We start from the raw sequence: 25,660 nt of genomic DNA, 5'->3' as shown, positions 1-25,660 counted from the left end.
CAAAATGTGGTGTTCTAAGAAACTATTCCCAAAAGATTCTATGATTTCTTCATCCAGGCTACCCTTGCCTGTCTGCTTTTCCAGTCTGTATGTTGTGTGACCCCAACCCCCACCCCACCTTGCTTAATACAATACCTTTCTAACAAGTTGCAATTATTTCTTCCTTTTCACTCCATCTTATCAGGTGGTCACTGTTGAGCGATCTGTACACAACTCTCGCAAAGGATTCTTGACTTTATCTTTTGGCATTCCCACCCAAACTGTTTCTGCATCCTGGTTTCCTGAACTTCAGCCCTCTCTGTCAGGATAATGCTTGTCACTCTCCCACCTGTTCCTAGGTTCCTGTCCTTCCTAAACACCATGTACCCCTGACTATTCAAGCTGCGGTTTCAATCATTCTGCAGCCATGTCTCGGTTATGGCGATCAGATCATAGTTGTCTATTTTAATTTGCACTATCAATTCAAGATACTTCAAACATTCATGTGCCAGTGCCTTTAGTTCTGTCCTTGTTTTATTTTTGAAAACTGTAGACTTATCTGTTGATTTATTGTTAGATTTTCACTCGCTATCTCTGCACTTCATGGCCTAGTTATCATTTCTCATTTTAATACCTTTCTCTTGAGCTTTAACTCTGGTCTTTGACTTACTCACCTTCCTAAATTTGACAGTTTTCCCACCCTATTTCGTTCACCAGAACACCAGCTCCAGAAGATTTCAGGTGTACACAATTCCAATGATAAAGGCCCTACTTTCCCTAGTGCTGGTGCCAATGAGCTACTGACTGGAACCCATTTATAGGTGGATGGCACAGCGGCTCATTGGTCAGCACTGCTGCCTCACAGGGACAGGGACCTGGGTTTGATTTCACTGTCAGGTCACTCTCTGTGGGAGTTTGCATGTCCCCCTTGTGTTTGTGTAGTTTTCCTCTGGGTGATCCAGTTTCCTCTTAGAGTCTAAGGATGTGCAAGTTAAACAGATTGGCCATGCTAACTTGCCATAGTGCCCAGGGATGTGCAGGCTAGGTGGGTTAGCCATAAAAATCATAGAATCCCTACAGTGTGGAAACAGGCCATTTGGTCCAACAAGTCCACACCGGCCCTCTGAAGAGTAACCCCCCAGACCCATTCGCCTACCCTATTACTGTACATTTACCCCTGACTAATGCACCTAATCTCTCCACATCTCTGAACACTATGGGCAATTAAGCATGGCCAACCCACCAAACCTGCACATCTTTGTGAGAGGAAACCCACACAGTGATGGGGAGAGTGTGCAATCTTCACACAGACAGTCGCTTGAGGGAGGAATTGAACACTGTGAGGCAGCAGTGCTAACCACTGAGCCACCGTGTCACCTATGGGCAATACATGGCTACAAGGATAGAGTAGAGGAGTGGGTCTGGGTGGGAGGCTCTTCAGAGGGTTGGTGTGGATTTGATGAGCTGCTTCCACACTGTAGGGATTCTATGATTCTGCTGAACCAGTCTTTGATCTATGCAGTCCTCTCTGTAATTTGATTTGCACAGTGCTAAGTTAATTACCTGGAGCTTGGTATCTGTGAGATTAGATTAGATTAGATTACATTACAGTGTGGAAACAGGCCCTTCAGCCCAACAAGTTCACACCGACCCGCCGAAGCGCAACCCACCCATACCCGTACATTTACCCCTTACCTAACACTACGGGCAATTTAGCATGGCCAGTTCACCTGACCTGCACATCTTTGGACTGTGGGAGGAAACCTGGAGGTTTGGCTTCTTGACCTAGTGCCTGGGTCCCTACACAAAACTGCTTTCCTTGTTATACCTATGTCACTAGTACCTGCAGAGATCTTCCCCTCCCACCTGAGCAAATGTCTTGAATCTTGTCACAGGACAAACAACAAAGCATTCCTGCACCATGCTGCAGAGAGTGGTGCCTGACTAGGCTGTCCTTATCCTTGCTATTTAAATGGCTTCTTGTACTGGATGTACCTCTTCCAGCCCCCACTCTCATCCACACAAGTTGAAAGAATCTCCAAGTTGTTGGACTTTTGCAAAGGCTGAAGGTTCTTGCACTGTTTCCCTTTGGATCCCCTTCCCTTCCCTGCAATCAACCCTTCTTTCCCTGGCCAATGACCGAATCACAAAACCTGATCCTAACCTGCATAAATAGGCTACACCAACAGCTCATATGACTACTCCATCCCATCAAGGATGTTGGCATTGCTGAGTTGGGCCAGTACTGATTGCCCAGTGGACAGTGAAGTATCAGCCACATTGCTGTGGGTCTGCAGTCACATGTAGGCCAGATCAGGTAAGGATGGCAGTTTCCTTCCCTAAAGGGCCATTAGTGAAACAGATGGGTTTTTGAAACAATAATCAACACCAGGCTAGCATCTGTATTCTGGATTGTTTAATTGAATTCAGGTTTCACCATCTGTCATGGTGGGATTTGAACCCACCCCCCCCATTGAGCCTGCTTCCCCCAAATCCTGGGGTCCTGGATTACTAACCGAGTGCCAATACCACTACGCAACAGCCACCCTGTATACTTTGAGTGGAAGTTGTTCAAGCTGCAAACACTTACTACAGACTTACTTACTGAGCGACAAGCAGTTTAAGGTGAAAGGGAAAGCTTTAAAAAAGATCTGAGGGGCAATTTTATCAAGCAGAGAGTGGTGCGTATGTGGAATTAGCTGCCACAGGAAATGGTGGAGGCTGGTACAATTGCAACATTTAAAATCTGGATGGATATATGAATAGGAAGGGATGTTTAAAGGGATGTGGGCCAAATGCTGGCAAATGGGACTAGATTTACATTGGATATCTGGTCAGCATGGATGAGTTGGACCAAAGGATCTGTTACCATGCTGTACAGCTCTATGACTCTATGTATGAACAACACCATATGGAGTATCTAACAGGAATAACAAGTTTATGTAAAGCACCTTTAACACGCTGAAATGCGCCAAGGTGCCCTATAGAAATTATAAGGCAACAGTTGACACTAAGCTATTATGACTAAGCCTCATTAGAAAATAATAGATTTACAAAAGCTTAATCAGAAAGGGAGATTCAAAGGAGCATCTTTAAGGAGGAAGGTGAGACAGAGAGATTGAAGCAGAGGTTACAGGAGTGAATTCCCAAAATCAGAGCTCAGTCACCTGACAGCATGGCAGTCGGAACTGAACGGTGAGTATCAAGAATGTGTCAGAGGCTAAAATTGGAAGAGGGTAGATATCTAGGGCAGCACAGTGGCCCAGAGGTTAGCACCACTACCTCACAGCGCCAGGGACCCAGGTTCAATTCCAGCCACTGATGACTGTGTGGAATTTGCACGTTCTCCCCGTGTCTGCATGGGTTTCCTTCAGGTGCTCCGGTTTCATCCCACAGTCCAAAGATGAGCAGGTTAGGTGGATTGGCCATGCTAAATTGCGCACAGTGTCCAGGAATGTGCAGGCTAGGTGGGTTAGCCATGGGAAATACAGGTTTGGGGAATTGGGCCTGGGTGGAACGCTCCTCAGAGGATTGGTGTGGACTCAATGGTCTGATTCCACACTATAGGGATTCCATCGGCCTGGGAGCAATCCAAAGGGAGGGACAAGGCTAGAGAGGGATTTAAAGGCAAGGGTGTGAATAACATTGAGGTAGAGAATCAATGTAGCTCAATAGAGTAGAGGGATAAGGAGTGAAGGGAATTTACTGTGAAGTTGAGGTTTTGGTTTAAGTCAAGATTAGAGATTGGGATGTGAGAGGTGGATCAGGAGACAACTGGAACAGATTGTGAAAGACTGATTTTTATTCCCTGTAGTTGAGTGAACAATAAATGTGCAAGCACAGGCAGGATTAGGTGTTAGAAGAAATACATCTTTCACACAGAAAGTTATTAGAACATTGCCAGAAGGCACTTTCGAGGGTAAGATTGAAATATCATCGGAAAAGTTTCAGAGGTAATTTTTAAAAATAAGTTCATAAAAAGACATAGAATTTAATGAACCCATGGAACCCTACAGCATGAAGGAGGCCATTCTGCCCATTCCCATTGCTTGCCTGTCACCTTGTAAATCCTGTCAGATACTTTACAAATTCCCTTTTAAAATACCGCATTGCATCAGCTTCCACCATCTGTCTACATTGAACTTCCTGGACCCCAGCAGCTTCCTCATCTCCCCTCATGATATTCTGTCAACGATTTCAAACTCAAGGCTTCTGCTGTGGTCAAAGGGCTAGCAGGTGTGATGGGCCAAGTGGCTTCCTTCTGCACTGCAAACTCTCAAGAACACTCAACAGTCTAATCCTCAGGTTAATGTATGGTTCAGGTAAGGTGCTCTATTAACATGAATGCACTGGTAGGGAGCTCCAGTGAAACACTAATTCCACCAGCTCTGATGCTGAATGAGTTAATAACAGATTCAAGCATCTGGAAGAGCAATATCTCAAATAAAAATAGCTCAAAAGTCAGCCAGAAAATTGTGTACGTTACTACTCAAAGGAATACAAGGCGATCTGGTTCCAGACGGGTTAAGCTCTGTGCAAGAGAGGTTTTCAGAATCAAAGGCTAGCTTTCTATAACTCTGTTCTCATTGAAAGTGCGGTGGAAAAACGAGACGTAATTATGTAGTACCTACAGAGGTTTATGTTCGAATGGAGCCCAATGTGGATGAAAGGTGCTGATTGACCCGGGAGGCTCTGGTCCAAGCTCAGCTGGAAGCACTGAGAATTTGCAGAAACTGTTTAATTCATCAGCAATCCTTATTGCCAGCTTATAGACATCCCACCCATGACAGCCAGTTGTGACACGAAATACTGCAGTCATCTGACCCAGTTTTCTTTTTAGAAATGTTTTATTGCAGATGTTTGCATTTTCAGCGTGTCCGGATTTTATAACCGAGGAATGCCACAATTGCTCAGCACTCGATATTACCACAGCAAAACTCCCACTCTGCACAGCATGGGGTCAGATACAGACAAAAGCTCCCTCTACACCTTCCCCATCAAACACACCCAGGACTGGTACAGCATGGGGTTAGATACAGAGGAAAGCTCCCTCTACACCTTCCCCATCAAACAGACCCAGGACTAGTACAGCATGGGGTTAGATACAGAGGAAAACTCCCTCTACACCCTCCCCATTAAACACATCCAGGACAGGTACTGCATGGGGTTAGATAAAAACTAAAGCCCCCTCTTCACTGTCCCAATCAAACACTCCAAGGACAGGGACAGCATGAGATTAAACAACATTAAACTCCTTCTTGCACATTTCTACATGTTCTTCTTAAACACTTTCCTTTCAAATTTGGAAACTCCGTAGCTCTTTGTCTTGAGATTTACAGTCCTCGATACTGAATATTCTCCCGACTGGAGGATCTCTCATGTTCAGGATGTCCTTCATAAAGACTGTGCGCCCTGCTAAGCCCAGGAATTAATCCATCACCTTGTCTGGAGGACCATCAATCTGCTGGATACCCTTTCCAGAGTTATTCCTCCCACCTAGCTGAGAAAAGGACCTCAATAACATCATCCAGGGGAACTTAAATCTCTTGTATACCTATCACAGAAGATGTTACACAATACCAGGTTATAGTCAAACAGTTTTATTTGGAGGCACTAGCTTTCGGAGCACCGCTCCTTCATCAGATCGTTGTGAAGCAGGACCATAAGACACAGAATTTATAGAAAAAGATCACAGTGTCTTATGGTCCTGTCCCTGATGCCCACAACCACCAGATGAAGAAGCAGCGTTTCAAAAGCTAGTGTTCCCAAATAAACCTGTTGGATTATAACCTGGTGTTGCGTGATATCTAACTTTGCCCACCCCAGTCCAACACCAGCATCTCCAAATCATGGAAGATGGATTTGCTGTTAAAACAAGCTATTCTTTGCAGAATTTTGGATTTCTCAATTGGATGATTGTCCATTAACTTGAACAGATACTTTGTTTTATGCAGAATCCTGGATATTCGGACCAAATCAGTTCCTTCTTTTTGATCTTGAATCTGTCGACATTGATCTGGTCTCTATGAACACTCTACCTCCATTTTGGTCAAGTGAATCTTCACTCCTAGTCTGCTGATTTATCTGAGTTGAAGTAATTCATTTCTTTAGTTCAATTTATGGATTGGGATAGATATATTTGTTCACCTTTCGTGGCTGTCTTTCTGGTGAACTAAACATAGAACATAGAAAAGTCCAGCACAGAACAGGCCCTTTGGCCCACGATGTTGTGCCGAGGTTTAATCCTAATGTAAAATATAATAACTTAATCTACGCAACCCTCAACTCACTGCTATCCATGTGCATGTCCAGCAGTCGCTTAAATGTCCCGAATGACTCTGCTTCCACCACCACCGCTGGCAATGCATTCCATGCATTCACAACTCTCTGCATAAAGAACCTACCTCCGACGTCTCCTCTATACCTTTCTCCTAATATCTTAAAACTATGACCCCTCGTATCAGTCAATTCTGCCCTGGGGAAAGGTCTCTGGCTATCGACTCTATCCATGCCTCTCATTATCTTGTATACTTCGATCAGGTCTCCTCTCTTCCTCCTTCTCTCCAAAAAGAAAAGTCCGGGCTTAGTCAACCTCTCTTCTTAAGGCAAGCCCTCCAGTCCAGACAGCATCCTGTTAAACCTTCTTTTACCCTCTCCAAAGCCTCTGTATCTTTCCTATAGTAGGGCGACTAGACCTGGACACAATATTCCAAGTGTGGTCTCACCAGGGACTTGTAGAGCTGCAGCAAAACCTCATGGCTCTTAAACTCGATCCCCCTGTTAATGAAAGCCAAAACACCGTATGCTTTCTTAACAACCCTATCCACTTGGGTGGCAATTTTGAGGGATCTATGTACTTTTTTTTTACATTAGATTAGATTACTTACAGTGTAGAAACAGGCCCTTCGGCCCAACAAGTCCACACCACCCCGCCGAAGCGCAACCCACCCATACCCTTACATATACCCCTTACCTAAGGCTACGGGCAATTTAGCATGGCCAATTCACCTGACCTGCACATCTTTCGACTGTGGGAGGAAACCGGAGCACCCGGAGGAAACCCACGCAGACATGGGGAGAATGTGCAAACTCCACACAGTCAGTCGCCTGAGGCTGTACACCAAGATCCCTCTGTTCCTCCACACTACCAAGAATCCTGTCTTTAATCCTATATTCAGCATTCAAGTTCAACCTTCCAAAATGCATCACTTTGCATTTATCCAGGTTGAACTCCATCTGCCATCTTTCAGCACAGCTCTGCATCCTGTCTACATGCAGTAGGGTTAGGGTTAGTCATGTTACTAAAGGGACTGTTGCTTAACTTTCACAGAATCAGTCCTGTGCAGGAACAAATCAAAAATTCCCAAGCAGGGATAGGGTCGGAGGAGGTTTGTGCAGTGTTCTAAGATTTATTTGGAGGTAGGTTGTTACCATAAACTGTGGTCCAGCAGAATAAACAGTACTTCCCGACAATGATGGCAAACATCACGTGTCAGTTAGCTTAGACAAAAGACAATCTAAGTCTTTCACACCTTAACCTTAAACATTGTACACATCAATATTATAATGTGTGCGGCTTATTTCCCAGTTCACTCACAGTGCAGGACTATAACTGTCGCTGTTGAGAAATCAAGTGAAAGGGTGAGACCCCTGCAAACCCCCAATCTCCTATCATAACTTGTAAAACTAAAATTCAATTAGTAAATTAAATTAGAAATGAACTCAGTCTCAGTATATGAGGACCATGGATAGGATAAACAGACAAGGTCTTTTCCCTGGTGTGGGAGAGTCCAGAACTAGAGGGCATAGGCTTAGGGTGAGAGGGGAAAGACATAAAAGGCTGCTAAGAGGCAACTTTTTGATGCAAACGGTGGTGCGTGTATGGAATGAGCTGCCAGAGGAAGTGGTGGAGGTTGGTACAATTGCAACATTTAAAAGGCATCTGGATGGGTATATGAATCGGAAGGATTTAGAGGGATATGGGCCAAGTGCTGTCAAATGGGATTAGATTAGGTAGGATATCTGGTCGGCATGGACAAGTTGGACTGAAGGGTCTGTTTCCGTGCTGTACATCTCTATAACTCGATGGTGATCAGGAAGCGATCAGTAGGAGTACAAACCCTTCTGGCTCACTAATGTCCTTTAGGGAAGAAAATCTGCCGTCTTTACCTGGTCTGGCCTACATATGACCCCAGATACCCAGCAATGTGATTGCCCTTAATCACCCAGCATGGCATTAGGTTTGGCATGGTGGCTCAGTGATTAGCACTGCTGCCTTACAGTGCCAGGGACCCAGGTTTGATTCCACCCTCGGATGACTGTCTGTGTGGAGTTTGCACATTCTCCTTGTTTCTGTGTGGGTTTCCTCCCAGAATTCAAGGATTTTAGGTGGATTGGCCATGGGAAATTACCCAAAGTGTTCAGGGATGTGTAGGCTGGGTGGATTAGCCATGGGAATCGCAGGGTTATGGGGATAGGGCAGGACTGGGTGGATGTTCTTCAGAGGGTCAGTATGGATTCGATAGGCCAAATGACCAGCTTCCATGCTGCAGGGATTCTGTTCTGTTCAGATGCTTTCAATAATGCGCAAAATTCCCAGGCATGACTTTTACATAAAAATCCAACCTGGCCAATTACCTCCTCAACAATCTCCAGTTAAGCGATGGAAGGTGTCATCTACAGTGCTGTCAAACAGTATTTCCTGAATGATAACTTGCTCACTTAAGATTCCAGCTCCTGACCTTATTACAGCCCTGTCCAAACATGTCTAGGCGTGATGTGCGAATTACAGCCCTTAACATCAAGGCAGCATTTGGCAAAATGCGGCATCAAGGAACCCGAGCAAAACTGGAGGTGGTGGAAATAAGGGAAAACAGGTTAGAGTTAGACCTTGCACATGGCAAGGCGTCTTTGACTGTTGAATCTCAGCACTATGACAACACTAGGTGTATATGTGCAGAAGTCATTAATGGGGGCAGGACAAGTAAAACGAGCTGTTGGTAAAACACACCGAATTTAGGTGTGTACTGTGACAGAAAAGTAGTGATCCACCCTCTGGGTCAGGAGATCCCGGTTCAAGTATGAAATGTTTCATCAGGTGGATTAAAAATAACTTTTGTTTGTTGTGAGATCTGAGATCTGGTTGTCACTAGCTACACCAGCATTTATTGCCCATCCCTAATGCCCAGAGGGTAGTTAAGAGTCAACCACCTTGCTCAGGGATTGGAGTCACATCTTGGGAAAACCAGGGAAGGACAGCAGTTTTAATTCCTTAAAGAAAATTAATGAACCAGATGGGTTTTTACAACAGCTGACAGTGGTTACACAGTCACCTTTAGACCAGCAGCTTATTGAATACAAAAGTCACCGTCAGGCATGCTGGGGTCAAACCCATGTCCCCAGACCATTCTGAGGAACGCATACCAGACTTGAAACATTAACTCGGTTTCTCTCTCCACGGAAGCTGACAGACATTCTGCAGCATTCTCTCTGTTTGCTTCAGATTTCCAGTATCCGCAGTATTTTGCCTTGGGCCAATTTTAATCCAGTGACATTACCCATCCTGTAACCCCTTCCCCATTACCCACCCTGTAAACCCTCTTCCCCATTACCCACCCTATAACCCCTTCCTCATTACCCACGTAATCCCTTCCACATTACCCACCCTGTAACCCCCCCTCCCTCATTACCCACCCTGTAACCCCCCCTTCCCCATTACCCACCCTGTGACCCCCACTTCCCCATTACCCACCCTGTAACCCCCCTCCTCCATTACCCACCCTGTAACCCTACTTCCCCATTACCCACCCTGTAATCCCTTCCCCATTACCCACCCTGTACCCCCTTTGCCATTAGCCACCCTGTAACCCCTTCCCCATTACCCACCCTGTACCCCCTTCGCCATTACCCACCCAGTAACCCCCCCTTGCCCATTACCCACCCTGTACCCCCTTACCTATTAACCACCCTGTACCCCCTTCCCCATTACACACCCTGTAACCCCCTTCTGCATTACCCATCCTGTAACCCCTTCCCCATTACCAACTCTATACCCCTTCCCCATTACCTACCCTGTAACCCCTTCCCCATTACCCACCCTGTAAACCCTCTTCCCCATTACCCACCCTATAACCCCTTCCTCATTACCCACGTAATCCCTTCCACATTACCCACCCTGTAACCCCCTTCCCCATTACCCACCCTGTACCTTCTCCCCATTCCCCACCCTGTAACCCCCACCCCATTACCCACCCTATAACTCCCTTCCCCATTACCCACCCGGTAAGCCCTTCCCCATTACCCACCCTGTACCTCCGCCCCATTACTGACCCTGTACCCCCTCCCCCATTACCCACCCTGTACCCCCATCCCCCATTACCTGCCCTGTACCCCTTCCCCATTAACCACCCGGTAACCCCTTCCCCATTACCCACCCTGTATCCCTTCCCCATTACACACCCTGTCACCCCCTTCCCAATTATCCACTTTGTAACCCCCTTCCCCATTACCCATCCTGTAACCTCCCTTCCCCATTACCCCCCGCACCTCCTTTCCCCATTCCCAACCTGTAACCTCTTCACCATTGCCCCCGTACCCCTCTTCCCCATTACCCACCCTGTAACCCCTTCCACATTACCCCCCATACCTCACTTCCCCATTACCCACCTGTAACCCCTTCCCCATTACCCACCCTGTAACCCCCACACCATTACCCACCCTGTACCCACTTCCCCATTACCCACCATGTACCCCCTTCCCCATTACCCACCCTGTAACCCCTCCTCCCCATTACCCACCCTGTAACCCCTTCCCCATTACCCATACTGTAACCACCCTTCCCCATTACCCACCCTGTAACCCCCAACCCATTACCCACCCTGTAACCCCCTTCCCTATTACCGACCCTGTAATCCCCATTCCCCATTACACACCCTGTAACCCCTTTCCCCATTACCCACCCTGTACCCCCTTCCCCATTACCCACCCTGTACCCCCTTCCCCATTACCCACCCTGTAACCCCCACCCCATTATACACCCTGTAACCCCCTTCCCCAATACCACCCTGTACCCCCTTCTGCATTACCCACCCTGCAACCTCTTCCCCATTACCCACCCTGTAACCCCTTCCCCATTACCCACCCCGTAACCCCCCACCCCCATTACCCACCCTGTCACCCCTTCCCCATTACCCACCCTGTAACCCCTTCCCCATTACCCACCCTGCAAATTCTTCCCCATTACCCCCCCCCCGTAACCCCTTCCTCATTACCCACCCTGTAACCCCTTCCCCATTACCCACCCTGTAACCCCCTTCCCCATTACCTACCCTGTAACCCCTTCCCCATTACCAACACTGTAACTGTTTCCTCATTACCTACCCTGTAACTCCTTCCCCATTACACACACTGTAACCCCTTCCCCATTGCCCACACTGTAACCCCCTTCCCCATTACCCACCCTGTAACCCCCTTCCCCATTACCCACCCTGTAACCCCCTTCCCCATTACCCACCCTGTAACCCCCCTTCCCCATTACCCACCCTGTAACCCCTTCCCATTACCCACCCTGTAACCCCCACCCCATTACCCACCCTGTAACCCCCCTTCCCCATTGCCCACACTGTAACCCCCCTTCCCCATTACCCACCCTGTAACCCCCACCCCATTACCCACCCTGTAACCCCCCTTCCCCATTGCCCACACTGTAACCCCCCTTCCCCATTACCCACCCTGTAACCCCCACCCCATTACCCACCCTGTAACCCCCCTTCCCCATTACCCACCCTGTAACCCCTTCCCATTACCCACCCTGTAACCCCCACCCCATTACTCCCCTTCCCCATTGCCAACCATGTAACCCCCCCTTCCCCATTACCCACCCTGTAACCCCCACCCCATTACCCACCCTGTAACCCCCCTTCCCCATTACCCACCCTGTAACCCCTTCCCATTACCCACCCTGTAACCTCTTCCCACGTAGTGACAAAGGATTCATTGATAGGGGCATTGAGTACAAGAGTGGAGAGGTTATGCTGGAACGATGCAGCAGATGTGTCAGACCTCAGCTCAAACTATATACAGGACACTGGCCAGCATCCGAGGAGCAGGAGAATCAACGTTTCGGGCAAAAGCCTTTCATCAGGTATTCTCCTACTCCTCAGATGGTGCCTGACCTGTCTTTCCAGCACCACACTCTCGACTCTGATCTCCAGCATCTGCTGACCTTACTTTCTCCTCGGACACTGTCCCGACCGTAGCTGGAGGATTGTGCACGTGCCGGGTGCTACACTATCGGAAAGATTTCATGCACTGGAGAAAGCGCAGAAGAGGCTTACGAGAATTGTTCCTGGAATAAGACATTCAGTTGTACAGTCATAGAAGCTGAGAGTCATGGGGTCATACAGCACAGAAACAAACCCTTCGGTCCAACCAGTCCATACTGACTACAAACCCAAACTAAACCAGACCCACCTGCCACCTCCTGGCTCATGTCCCTCCAAACATTTGTTATTCATGTACTTATCCAAATGTATTTTAAACATTGTTAACAGTACCCCACCTCCCCTGACAGTTCATTCCACGCACGTTGTGAGAACAGATCAAAGAAGTTGGGACTGTATTCTTTGGAGAGAAAAAGGCTGAGGGAAGATTTGATTAAAGTTTACAAAATCATGAGCGAATCCAGACAGAGTGAAAAGGGAGAAGTTGGTCCCATCTGAAAACAAGACGGTTCAGCGTTAAACAGTTTGGCAAAGGAAGCAAAAGTGAAGTGAGAAAGACATTTTCACCCAGCGAGTCGTTAGGGTGGAAACGTGGTGGAGGCGGCTTCAACTGAGGCATTCAGGAGGACATCAGATAGTTATTTAAGTAGAAACATTGTACAAGGTTACAGGGAAAAGGCAGGAATTTGGCACCGAGTCCAAGTGCTGAGAGGGACAGTGCAGACTCCATTAGCCAAATGGCACCCTAATCATTCTGTAATTTGCAGATTTGGTCATTCACATGATTTACTGGAAATAATTTTTTAAAATTACAGGCACCCACAATCTAGGATATTCAAATTAAACAACAACCTGCATTTGTGTAGCATCTTTGACTTTGTAAATTCTCCCAAGGTAGTCACAGGAGTGTTAGCAAGCAGAATTCGGATACTCAGGCGCTTAAGGAGCTGATAATATAAGCGACTGGGAACTGGGATAATGCAGGTAGCTTCGAACAAGCTTTCTGAAGAAGGAGGAGGAAGTTGAGAGACCGAGAGGTTTAAAGATAGAATTCTGGAGCTTGGAGTCCACCCATTTGATTGAACACCCAGTAGTGGCAGAGCAATGCAAATCCAAGGTATACATGAGGCCAGGGTTGGAAAGGTTCAATTGTTTTGACGAGATGCAGGAGATTACAGAGTTAGGGACAAACAACGTGAAGCAATTTGAAAAAAGTGAGTGAACTATAAAATCACACTGTTTATAAAATGTTTGCATGGCATTTTTACAGGGTGGGTATAAGTTGGATATTTTTCCACGCTGATGACTCCAGAACCAGGCGACATTAGCTCAGGGTAAGGGGCAAGCCTTTTTAAGATGAGGAGGAATTTCTTCATTCAGGTGAAGGTGAATCCCAGGAATTTGCTCCTTCAGTAGGTTGGAGATGCTCAGGTTCAAGAAAGAAATTCATAGGTTTTTTGGCAACAGCTGACATCAAAGGATGTGGACACAGTGGGGTTGATCAGCCATGATTTAGAATGGCAGGGCAGGTTCAATGGGCTGAATGGCCTATTTCAGTTCCTATGCTTCCAGACAAGGAGATCAGTGAGCACAAGAGCAATGGGCGAACGGGACATGATGTGAGTTAGGCTATAGGCAGCAGCAGATCAATAAGCTAACAGAATCCAACATGGAGAAAGTGAGGACTGCAGATGCTGGAGATCAGAGTCGAAAAGTATGGTGCTGGAAAAGCACAGCCAGTCAGGCAGCAGCCAAGGAGCAGGACAGTCGACGTTTCGGGCATAAACCTTTCATGAGGTGTGGATATGGTGTGTAATGAGGCTATTCAGCCCATCATGTGTACACTGACTCTATTATCTAATCCGGTTCTATGGCTAGTGCCAATCTCCTGCCTTTTCCCCCTTATCCCTGCGTACCATCACTGTCCAGCGAAACCATCCAATACCCTCTTGATAGCCTCAACTGAACCTGCCTTCCCAACGTTACCCCAGTAAGCCCTGCCTATTTGCCATAGAAATATTTCTCTGTCACACCACCCTCGCTACATGTGCACATCACTTTAAATCTATGTGCCTCTCGTGAATGTTCTTTTTAGTGAGCAGAAACTGTGTCTTCCTAGCTACTCATAATTATGAAAACTCAAACAGATCTCTTCCCAGTTTTCCCCACTCCAAGGAGAACAGACCCAACTCCTTCAATCTATCCTCACAATCCTGGAATCTATCCTCATTCCTGGAACCATCCCAATCAAATTGCTTCTGTGTTCTCTCCAATATGTTAACATCCTTCCCGTAATTTGGCTGTGAGTCTTTACAGAAGTTTCTGCAACTCCTTGGATAATGGTTTCCAGAATCACTGACGGTGATCAGGACTTCCTTTAGTTTCACATCCCCCACCCCGCACCGCCCAACCCTATGGTTTGAATGGACCTGTTGGGCCAAATAGCCTCCATTATATTGTAAAACTCTATGATATCTCTCTGAAAAAGCCCAACGCTAAACCAATCTTTCTCTTAAAGGTGCCATTTAAATGCTTGTGCAGTTGGAGCAATGGCCTCTCCTTTTCATTATGCATGTCCCTTGAGCTCCCAATGTAATACACTGGCTCAATAATGCACTCACTGACTGTGAGTAACACAGCACCATACGTAGAAACAATACATGCCCTCAAGTACTCTAGCGTAGTCATATATCCATCTGGTGTTTCCTTTCTCTGTGAAAAGCATCTTAAATAATTTAAAAATCACACAACACCAGGTTATAGTCCAACAGGTTTAATTGGAAGCACACTAGCTTTCGGAGCGACGCTCCTTCATCAGGTGATTGTGGAGCGCTCGATCGTAACACAGAATTTATAGCAAAAATTTGCAGTGTGATGTAACTGAAATTATACATTGAAAAATTGATTGTCTGTTAAACCTTTCATCTGTTAGAATACAGTGATAGTTTCACTTCTTTCATGTGTAAATCACAAAACCCTTTTTTTTAAAGTTGCATATATGTGTGCATGTGGGTCTTTGTCTGTATATATATTTTGTGTGGTGAATTTGTACTTTCAGAGTTACATTGCACTTTGCTCAAAAACTGCATACATTCATGTAGAACTCTGAGCTCAAAAACTGCATGAATTTATGTAAAACTCTGTTATCTCACTTTTTAGATTAGAATCAATCTAAACATCAGGTCATAGACAGAGAACACAGCGGGCTAACACCTTCAACATATTGTCTAGCTATCACCATTGTTAACAGCTAACCCGAGAATGCAACTTTAAAAAAAAGGGTTTTGTGATTTACACATGAAAGAAGTGAAACTATCACTGTATTCTAACAGATGAAAGGCTTAACAGACAATCAATTTTTCAATGTATAATTTCAGTTACATCACACTGCAAATTTTTGTTATAAATTCTGTGTTATGATCGAGCCCTCCACAATCACCTGATGAAGGAGCGTCGCTCCGAAAGCTAGTGTGCTTCCAATTAAACCTGTTGGACTATAACCTGGTATTGTATGATTTTTAATTTTGTACACCCCAGTCCAACACCGGCATCTCCAAATCATAAATAATTTAAAGTTTTGTGAAAGAAAACTCCTCATTGCTGCACTGACTGACCTAACTCTGACTGACTCCATCTCCTACCTGGCTTAATACACCAACATCACTGGAACTGTGCCTCAACTCTCCTCAGCTGTAGATCATTTCCAAACTTCTCTCCCTCTGTAGTGACGTCAAGAACTGGCAGGACTGAGCAAGTTAGTGCTGTGTAAGTGCCACTCGATAGCACTGTCGATGACTGCTTCCATCACTTTACTGGTGATCGAAAGTTGACAAATGGAGCAGTAATTACTAGGTTGGATTTGTCCTGCATTTTTGTGTACGGCACATACCTGGGCAATTTTCCACATTGTCAGGTAGATGCTAGTGTTGTAACTGTACTGGATCAGCTTGGCTAGGGCTGCTGCAGGTTCTGGAGCACAAGTCTTCAGTACTGTTGCCAAGCTGTACTGTTATCAAAGCACATAGCTCCTGGAGTAGTCAGTAGTTTAAACCATTTTTTGATTCTAAATGGAGTAAATTAGTTTGGCTGGAAAGGACCTCTGGAGGAGGCCAAGAGGAATCACTCCCTGCCTGATCATGTTTGCAAATGCTTCAGCCATTGCCTGTCACTTTGATGTGACGGGCTACCTCAACATTGTAAATAGATTTATTTGTGGAGTTTTTTCCTCAGGGAAATTGTATAATTGTCCATCACCATTCACAACGGAATGAGGGAGGACAGCAGAGCTTAGACCTGATCTATTGGTTGCAGGGTTATTTAGTCCATCAATTCTATGTTGATTCTACTGTTTGACATGCAAGTAATCCTGTGTTGTAGCTTCACTAGTTTGGCACCTCATTTTTTTGGTAAGCCTGGTGCTGCATCTGGCATGCCCTCTTCAGTGAACTATAGGGTTGGCAACCTGGCTGGATGGTGATGAGACAGTAGGAGCTATGCAGACAAATGAGGGTACATATTATTGTGGAATACATACCTGCTGCTGAGATCCCAGTACTGAGCTGCCACATTGGTTCTGAATTCACTCCATTCAGGACAGTGGTAATTCCACACAATGGAGCCTCTCCTCTTAGTTGAAATGTAACGTTCTCTCCTTCTTTATTGTCATGGACAGCTCAATTGCCAAGATTGGGGAGGGTGAGTTCTCTTGGGATTTTGCTCTTGTTGATTTCCTCAGCATCTGCCTGATCTTCCTATGAGTTGAAACCTTCCTCGTGTACAGTTGATTCCAAGACCAACAGCTTGTCTTTACAGTTAGTTACCTGAAGACAAAGGAATTTGGTACAAGCCTTAAGGGGATAAAGTTCCTTGGTTGCAAATTCAAATACTGGAGGCAACAAGCAGCAGTCATTGTATTGGCCATGCAAAAGGTGAAGCAGAAACTCATCAGAATGTTTCTAAGCTTCCAAAGTTTCGCTTATAAGAAGAGGTGACATAAACTAGACCTTTTCCCTGCAATATAGTAAGTATTTTGATCAAGGGTTTTAGGATCTTGAGTGGAATTGTATGGGAGATGGAGAGAAATTGAGATTTCTAAGGTAGATATCTCAAGGACAAGAAAGGATTACAAGGATGTTGCCAGGGTTGGAGGGATTGAGCTGCAGGGAGAGGCTGAATAGGCTGGGATTGTTTTCCCTGGAGCTTGGATGGCTGAGGGATGACCTTACAGAGGTTTATAAAATCATGAGGGGCATGGAGAGGGTAAATAGATAAGGTTTATTTCCCATGGGGTGGGGGAGTCCAGAACTAGAGGGCATAAGTTTAGGGTGAGAGGGGAAAGATATAAAAGGGACCTAAGGGGCAACTTTATCACGCAGAGGGCGGTACATGTATGGAATGAGCTGCCAGAAGAAATAGTGGAGGTGGGTACAATTACAACATTTAAAAGGCATTGGGATGAGTATATGAATAGGAAGGGTTTGGAGGAATATGGGGCTCGATTAGGTTAGGATATCTGGTTGGCATGAACAAGTTGGACCAAAGGGTCTGTTTACTTGCTGTACATCTCTACGACTCTATCTATGATTCTAAATGATGACCCAACTAGTGAAGCTGACATCTCAAGAATGAATGTTTGAAAACTCTCATTGGTAGAAGAGCAGGGGATTTTCCCACATCTTTGGCGAATGCATTTCCCTCAATGGATATCACTGTGAGCCACTTATCTCACCATTATTTGTGAGAAATGCAAAATTGGTGCTGAGTTTCCCACATTCCAATAGTGAATCACCTTCAAAAGTGCCAGATTGGAGTTAATGTGCATTGGAATGTCTCAAAGTTGTGGAAAATGGTAAGTCTTGACAGGGGTGAAACCAAATTTTGACAGTACCCCTCATTCATCATTTCCTGTTATGTGGGTCAGGGAAATGGAGGAAGAGAACAAGAGGTGGGTGAGGGGAAGTGAGGCAGCATTAGTGCTTCCCTTTCTCCAGAAACTGATCTGGTTGTTGTCTGAGCTCCATTGCACTGTTACTGCAACAATCTCTCCCACTAATACGTACCATATGTCTGACACTTCTCATGTGAAATACTTCCGTCTCAGTGCTTTATTTAGTAGTTAATAGGTTAAAAAGTTTTTTATAACTAATAAAGCTCCACATTGGTCTCCTTTAGTATGCCATTAATTGAACACATTAGCTTTCGGGAGAGCATAACTGAGAACAGTTGGAGTTTGGGGAGTTTATGTCCATTCGCAGAAACAGTCTTCCTTTCGATATCATTATTCCCTCTCTTCTGACCATTCAGCTTGTCATCCGAATGCACACAATACCACCAACCTCCTGGGACCAATTTTCTATCCAGTTCTTTTAGCTGATCCTCTGACGGAGTCATAGAGCTGTACAGCAGGGAAGCAAACCCTTTGGTCCAACTCGTCCATGCCACATAGATATCCTAAATTAGTCCAGTCCCATTTGCCAGCATTTGGCCCATATCCCTCTAAACCCCTCCTATTCATATACACATCCAGATGCCTTTTAAATGCTATAATTGTACCAGCGTTCACCACTTCCTCTGGCAACTCATTCCAAACACGCACCATCCTCTGCATTAAAAAGTTGCCCCTTAGGTCGCTTTTATATCATTCCCCCCCACTCCCCCACCTTAAACCTACATCCTCTAGTTCTGGACTCTTCCGCCTGGGAAAAAGACCTTGCCTTTTCACCCTATCCATGCCCCTCATGATTTTATAAACCTCTATAAGGTCACCCCTCAGCATCTGATGCTGCAGGGAAGACAGCACCAGCCTATTCAGCCTCTCCCAATATCTCAAACCCTCCAAACCCAACGACATCCTTGTAAATCTTTTCTGAACACTTTCAGGTTTCACAACATCTTTTCTATCGGAAGGAGGGCAGTAGACATCAAACTTGGGAGGGTGGTGGCAATGTTTTAATGTTACAGAATTAATCATTCCAAAGCCAAGCTGAATGCGCTGGAGATATGAGGCCAAATCCCATCACGCTTGTGGGACTAAGTTTTATTTGTATTCATTAATGGGCTGTGGGTGTCACAGGCTGGGCTAGCATTTATTGCCCGCCCCCTGTCGCCCTTGATAGGGTGGGGTGAGCTGTCTTCTTGAACAGCTTTGGGGCGAATCCAAAACTAGAGTGCATAGGTTTAAGGTGAGATGGGAAAGATTTAAAAGGGACCTAAGACGTAACTTTTTCACACAGAGGGTGGTGCATGTATGGAATGAGCTGCCAGAGGAAGTGGTGGAAGCTGGTACAATTACAACATTTAAAAGGCATCTGGATGGGTAAATGAATAGGAAGGATAGGGGCCAAATGTGAGCAAATGGGACTAGGTCAGATTGGGATGTGTGTTAGGCACGGACGAGTTGGATTAAAGGGTCTGTTTCTGTGCTGTATGAATGTATGATTCTACGACTTTGACACTGCAAACCATGCGCTGTGATTTGACCCACAATGCCCTTTGAGAGAGTATTCCAGGATTTTGACCCAGTGTCAGTGATTGAACAGTGATATATTTCCAAGTCAGGATGGTGAGTGATTTGGAGGGGAATTTGCAGGGGCAGGTGTTCCCAAGTATCTGCTGCCCATGTCCTTCTAGATGGAAGTGGTTGTCGATTTGGAATGCTCTGAGGAGCTGCTGTGAATTTCTGTGAGTGTGTCTTGAAGACGATACACACTGCTGCTACTGAGCACCAGTGGTTTAATGATTGAATAATGTGGCAACAATCAAGCAAGCTGCTTTGCCTTGGATGGTGCTGAGTGCATTGAGTGATGTTAGAGCTACACCCATCCAGGCAAGTGGGGAGTGTTCCATCACACTGCAGACTTGTACCTTGTAGATGGTGGGCAGGCTTTGGAGAGACAGGAAATGTGTGACCCACCACACAATGCCTAACCTCCAACCTGCTCTTGTAGCCACTGTATTTATATCGCTCAGCCAATCCAGTTACTGATCAATGATATTGATATTGATATTGATAATGGTGGATTCAGAGATGTGTGAGAATATAATATAAAATTAATAAATATAGAATATTAAGTGAATCTCAGCAATGGTAACCATGGCAACCATTATTGATTGCCGTAAAGACACATCTGATTCACAAATGTCTTACAGAGATTGCATTCATTCAGTCTGGCCTACATGTGATTCCAGACTCAAAGCAATGTAGTTGACTCTTAAATGCCCTCTGAAACGGCTTGCAAGATCAAGATCAAGCAAAGGCTGGGCTTGCCTTTGATGCCTATATCCTTTGAAAAGATTAAAAAAAATCTCCCATCAAATGGGAACTATTGCAATGTGGCTTAACCTTCACCTTTATGGGAAAGTCCAATAGGGGTCACTAGATAACAATTGCGGCAAGTTCCTTGATGTAATCTCCCTTTCCCAAGAGATAGCCCACCAGAAGTGTGTTAAACATGTCTTAATAGATTGGCTAAATGTATCTATAAAGGGCAAAATGATTTCTCGCATTGGTTAGGGGAGTCTGGAATGGTGGGGCATAGCATTTTTGTGAGATTCAGGGTGATATCAGGAAGTTCTCCTTCACACAAACACAAACCTGGAATTCTGTTCCCAAAAATGTTGTTGCAGATTGAAGATGGCAATTGAAAAGCCAGAGACTGAGAATGATGGATTTTTATTGGGTAGCAGAACCAGTTAGGCCTAATGAAGTGAAGACACAATTCGACAATTGAAAGGTAGAACTCATTCAAGAGACAGAATGGCCTCCTCTTGTTCCTGCTTTTCCCAGAATTTCACCCGCTAACTCATACTGGATGGAGGAGGGGATCTGGGATTTTGTGCTCCATGGGGCTCTGTAATTAGTCTGCTCAAGACTTTCTACATAATAAGGCTCAGTCTTAACAGCTTCATCACTTTGATTGTGTTTGGTTGGCAAATGCTAAGATCTTATTGCCACATTGTGGAACAGACAGCCGAAGTTCACAAGACAGGTAGTCAATAAGATGATTTTAGCACCTTGACTTCTTTGCTCTGACTTTTGAGTTTAGGAATTGGAACCTCATGTTGAGGTTGTACAAGACATTTGTGAGGCCCCTTCTGTAATACTGTGTATGGTTCTGGTGCCCCATTATAGGAAATATATTATTAACTAGAAAGGATTCAGAAATAATTTATCGGATGTTGCCAGGAATGAAAGGTCTGTGATATAAAAACAGACATGAAAAACTGGGACTTTTTCCACTGAAGCATCAGAGGCTGAGGGGTGACCTTCTACAGGTGACCTTATAAAATCATGAGGGGCATGGATAGGGTAAATAGAAAAAGTCTTTTCCCAAAGGTGCAGGAGTTCAAAACTACGGGGCATAGTTTTAAGGTGAGAGGAGAAAGATTTAAAAAGGACAGGAGGGGCAACATTTTTACACAGAGAGTGATTTGTGCATGGAATGAACTTCCTGAGAAAGTGGTGGATGCAGGTACAGTTACAATGTTAAAAAGATATTTAGTTAAGTTCATGATTAGGAAAGGTTTGGAGGGATATGGGCTGAAAATGTGTTGCTGGAAAAGCGCAGCAGATCAGGCAGCATCCAAGGAACAGGAGAATCGACGTTTCGGGCATAAGCCCTTCTTCCTGACCTGCACATTTTCAGCTCTGATCTCCAGCATCTGCAGCCCTCACTTTCTCTTGGAGGGATATGGGCCAAGCGCAGGCAGGTGAGACTAGTTTAGTCTGGGGTTATGGTTGGCATGGACTAGTTGGACCAAAGAGTTTGTTTCCATGTTGTATGACTGTATGACTCTATCTGGATCCCTATCTTGGGAAAGTTCAGGTGGAATTCATATTGGAGTACATTCTCTGAAGATTCAAAAAATCATAGGTGATCTTTTTGAGACGTGCAAAATTCTTTGTGTGTACTTGCAATGCCAAGATATACAAGGTGATGGGCCAAGTGCTGAGTAGTGGGATTAGAATACTTGGGTTTTTGACTCACGGACATGACAGACCAAAGTGCCTCTTTCCATACTGTAGACCTCTATGACTCACTGGAGTTTAGAAGAATGAAGGGAGAATTTCATAGAAACCAATAAAATTCTAACAACACTAGACAGGTTGGATGCAGCAAGGATGTTCTCGAAGATGGGGGAGCCAAACCAGGAATCATAGTTTCAGGATAAGGGGTATATTTTCTGGGACTGAGATGAGGAGAAATGTCTTCACACAGAGAGTGGTGAGCCTGTGGGTTTCACTACCACAGAAACCGGTTGAGGCCAAAAAATTATGTGTTTTCAACAAGAAGGGAGATGTATCTAAAGGGATCAAAGATATATACAGGGAGGGTGGGATTATGGCATTGAGCGCAATGATCAGCCATTAACATATTGAATGGCGGAGCGTGCTCATGGGGTCTAATGGCCTACTCCTGCTCCTATCTCATATGTTTCTATTTTTCTATGAGTCTATGACCATAGTTTGAAGGACACATGCTGAGAGGCAGTTTCTTGAAGGTTGACAAAGCTAGAACTGGTTGGAGGGAGCTGGCGAGGGTGTCACAGTCTCAGGATAAGGAGTCATAAATCTAAGACTCAGCTGAGATGACAGTGAAGAAGGATATCTCAGAGTACAATGGGACCTCAATCAGATGGACCAATGGACTGGGGAGTGACAGATGGAGTTTAATTTAGGTAAATGTGAGGTGTTCCAATTTGGTGAGACAAAGCAGAACAGGAGATGATAGGACCCTGGGAGTATTTCTGAGCAAAGAGATCCATGGGTGCAGGTACATAGTTCCTTTAAAGTAGAGTCAGAGGTAGACAGGGTGGTGAAGAAGGCATTTGATATGCTTGCTTTCATTGGTCAGTGAATTGAGTATAGGAGTTGGGAGGTCATGTTGCAGCTGTACAGGGCATTGGTGAGGCCACGTTTGGAATACTGCTTTCAATTCTGGTCTCCCTGCCACAGAAAGGATGTTGCAAAACTTGAAAGGGTTCAGAAAAGATTTACAAGAATGTTGCCAGGGCTGGAGGGTTTGAGCTTTTGGGAGAGGCTGACTAGGCTGGGGCTGTTTTCCCTGTAGTGTCGGAGGCTGAGGGGCGACCTTATAGAGGTTTATAAAATTGTGAGGGGCATGGATAGGGTAAATAGACAAGGTCTTTTCCCCAGGATGGGGGAGGCCTAAACTAGAGAGCATAGGTTTAGGGTGAGAGGGGAAAGATTTAAAAGGGACTTGAGGAGCAACTTTTTCACACAGAGGATGGTGCGTGTGGAATGAGCTGCCAGAGGACGTGGTGGGGGCTGGCACAATTACAGCATTTAAAAGGCATCTGGATGGGTATATGAATAGGAAGGGTTTAGAGGGATATGTGTCAAACATGGGCAAATGGGACTAGTTCATTTCAGGAAACTTGGTTGGCATGGACGAGGTGGGCTGAAGGGCCTGTTTCCATGCTGTATGACTCTGTAGGGAGGAGCAGGAGAGTGGCCTGAGCCAATACATGTCCCTCAGGCAACATCGCTAAAAAGTGAAAGGATTGTTTGATCGTTCATCACCTCGCTGCTTGCGATGTGCAGTTTGATTGCTTTGTTTCCTGCATTGTAGGAGTGACAGTACTTCACATGTTGCCTGCAATGCACCCAGAGCGGGCGGGGGGGGGCATCCTGAGACCATCAGAGGCGCTACAGTAATGCAGGTTCTTCCCTCACATGGAGATGTCAACCAGGAGCAAATCCTGCAGGCAGTTGGAGAAAATATTTGGAGGGGCAAGTGTTTATAGTTTTTGTATTCCATCCACCTAGTCAGCAGAAGCCAAAACAAACCCTAAACTGTGTCACGCCTATAGTCTGCAGCCTGACTGTTAGCCATGGAGGAAGCATGTCTTGCCAAAACCCTGCTGCTCACAGATTCATCAAAACCTTGTGACAAAAGCCTGACGAGACCATGGGCAGAAGCAGATCTGCTCGTGCCCGTCAAGGGTCAGGTTTGTGACGCCAGATTGGCATACAGTTTCTGGATAGAATGGGCACAAAGATTCACTGACTGATGTCCCAGGGCTATATTATAACACAGCAATTGGACATGTTCTGGGACAGAGGGGGGGAGAGGGAGAGAGAGAGATAGAGAGAGAGTGAGGGAGGAGCAGCTGTCATAGCCAGTTCCGAAATTAATGACTCCAGCCTCAAGTGAAATGGTTTTGAGCTAGCTCTGATTAGCACGATTAGGTCCCAGGTAGATACATAGCATTTGATGCTACATGGCAACCTGTGCAGACCCTGCACTGAAGACTTACTTGATCTCTTTAACACGGGACACAAAATGCCTAAACCGCAAACCAGCCAATGCAACGACCGTCTGCAAGGGCAGCTGTGACTTAGCATTCTGAATAACCATCGTGTTTTCAGCTGATTCCATGACAGGACACTTGCACCAGAAATTGTTCCTCAAGTAAATGACATCCCCTCATCCCATCCCTCCCCGATAGTTCCTGAACGAACTGGATCGAACCCAAGTTGCTGTGATGCTGCGCCAGTTCTACAGAAGGTGATATTTCCTAGCGGTCTTTCTACCTGACCTGTCTCTTGGCCCAGTCTGGCTGTCTTTCTGCCCACCATGGTCTCAGTGTGAACCTCCAACCTCAAGGTGATTCCAGAGCAGTCTCCCAGCCTCAAGGTAAAGCCTGGCACGGTCTTGAGTCAAAGCCTGGTTGCTCAGTGTCAGCATGGACCTGGTTGGAAGGACTGTTGTTCTGAACTTTTTATTTCTCCTTGTTTAAATTTATTTCTGAAATGCTGGATTTCATTCTTTTCCAAAGGGCTTACACTGAACAATCTGTGCCTAGGTACCTTGTACCTAAAATGGCACTGTAAGTGGCAACTTGGAAACTGATCACTGTGCTCAGTACTTGTGACAACAAAGCTAATTCAACTACACCTTGGATCTGTCCGCCAACTCCGGCTCGGTTCGCGTGTGGTGACCCTCAGGCTCAGGGTCACATACTCCCTTCCTGGATCAGAAAGACTCTGGGTCCAAGGACCACTGCAGAAACTTGAGAACATAATCTCGGGTTGGTCCTCACAATGCGGTGCTGGGGGAGTGTTGCACTTTAAAGGCACTGTCTTTCTGATGAGGGAACAAACTTCTTGGGGCCTCATCTGAATGGCCACCATTTCAAAGAAAATCAATGAAGATTTCCCTGTGTCCTGAGTTGATATGTATCCCACAACCAACAGCAGATGACAGATGATACAGCCATTTATCTGGTTACTGTTGTGAGAGCTTGCTGTGCACTAATATGGCTGCCATGTCTCCTACACTCCAATAGGGACCACATTTCAAATGTGTATTTCATTGGCTGCAAAGTGACTGGTGCTATGCCAATGCAAGTGTCTCTCTCCACAGATCACCTCAGGAATGATGCACACAGTAATTTGACACAAACATGTTTCGATTACACATCGTAAAGGCGTTCAA

General features: G+C 45.5%; 1 protein-coding gene and 1 long non-coding RNA gene across 3 annotated transcripts in view; one reads left to right on the top strand and one right to left on the bottom strand.

Moving 5' to 3' along the window:
* synpo (synaptopodin) overlaps nt 1–25,660 on the top strand; it is a 102,157-nt gene that overhangs the window by 4,551 nt on the left and 71,946 nt on the right. The gene's annotated exons all lie outside the window — the stretch shown is intronic.
* The window catches only part of LOC148147478 (uncharacterized), a 116,992-nt gene that overhangs the window by 84,164 nt on the left and 7,168 nt on the right, over nt 1–25,660 (bottom strand). Inside the window, exon 2 of the long non-coding RNA XR_015759697.1 lies at nt 16,735–17,020. This is a non-coding gene — a long non-coding RNA (uncharacterized LOC148147478). The remainder of the gene's footprint in view (nt 1–16,734; nt 17,021–25,660) is intronic.

This window comes from Chiloscyllium plagiosum, unplaced genomic scaffold (genome assembly GCF_037043375.1).
Source record: "Chiloscyllium plagiosum isolate Xiang-an unplaced genomic scaffold, Cpla_swu_hap1 HiC_scaffold_16, whole genome shotgun sequence".
In the NCBI taxonomy this organism is placed as follows: domain Eukaryota; kingdom Metazoa; phylum Chordata; class Chondrichthyes; order Orectolobiformes; family Hemiscylliidae; genus Chiloscyllium; species Chiloscyllium plagiosum.
The sequence above is the reverse complement of the archived record's forward strand: the minus strand, read 5'-3'. Positions and strand labels throughout refer to the sequence as shown.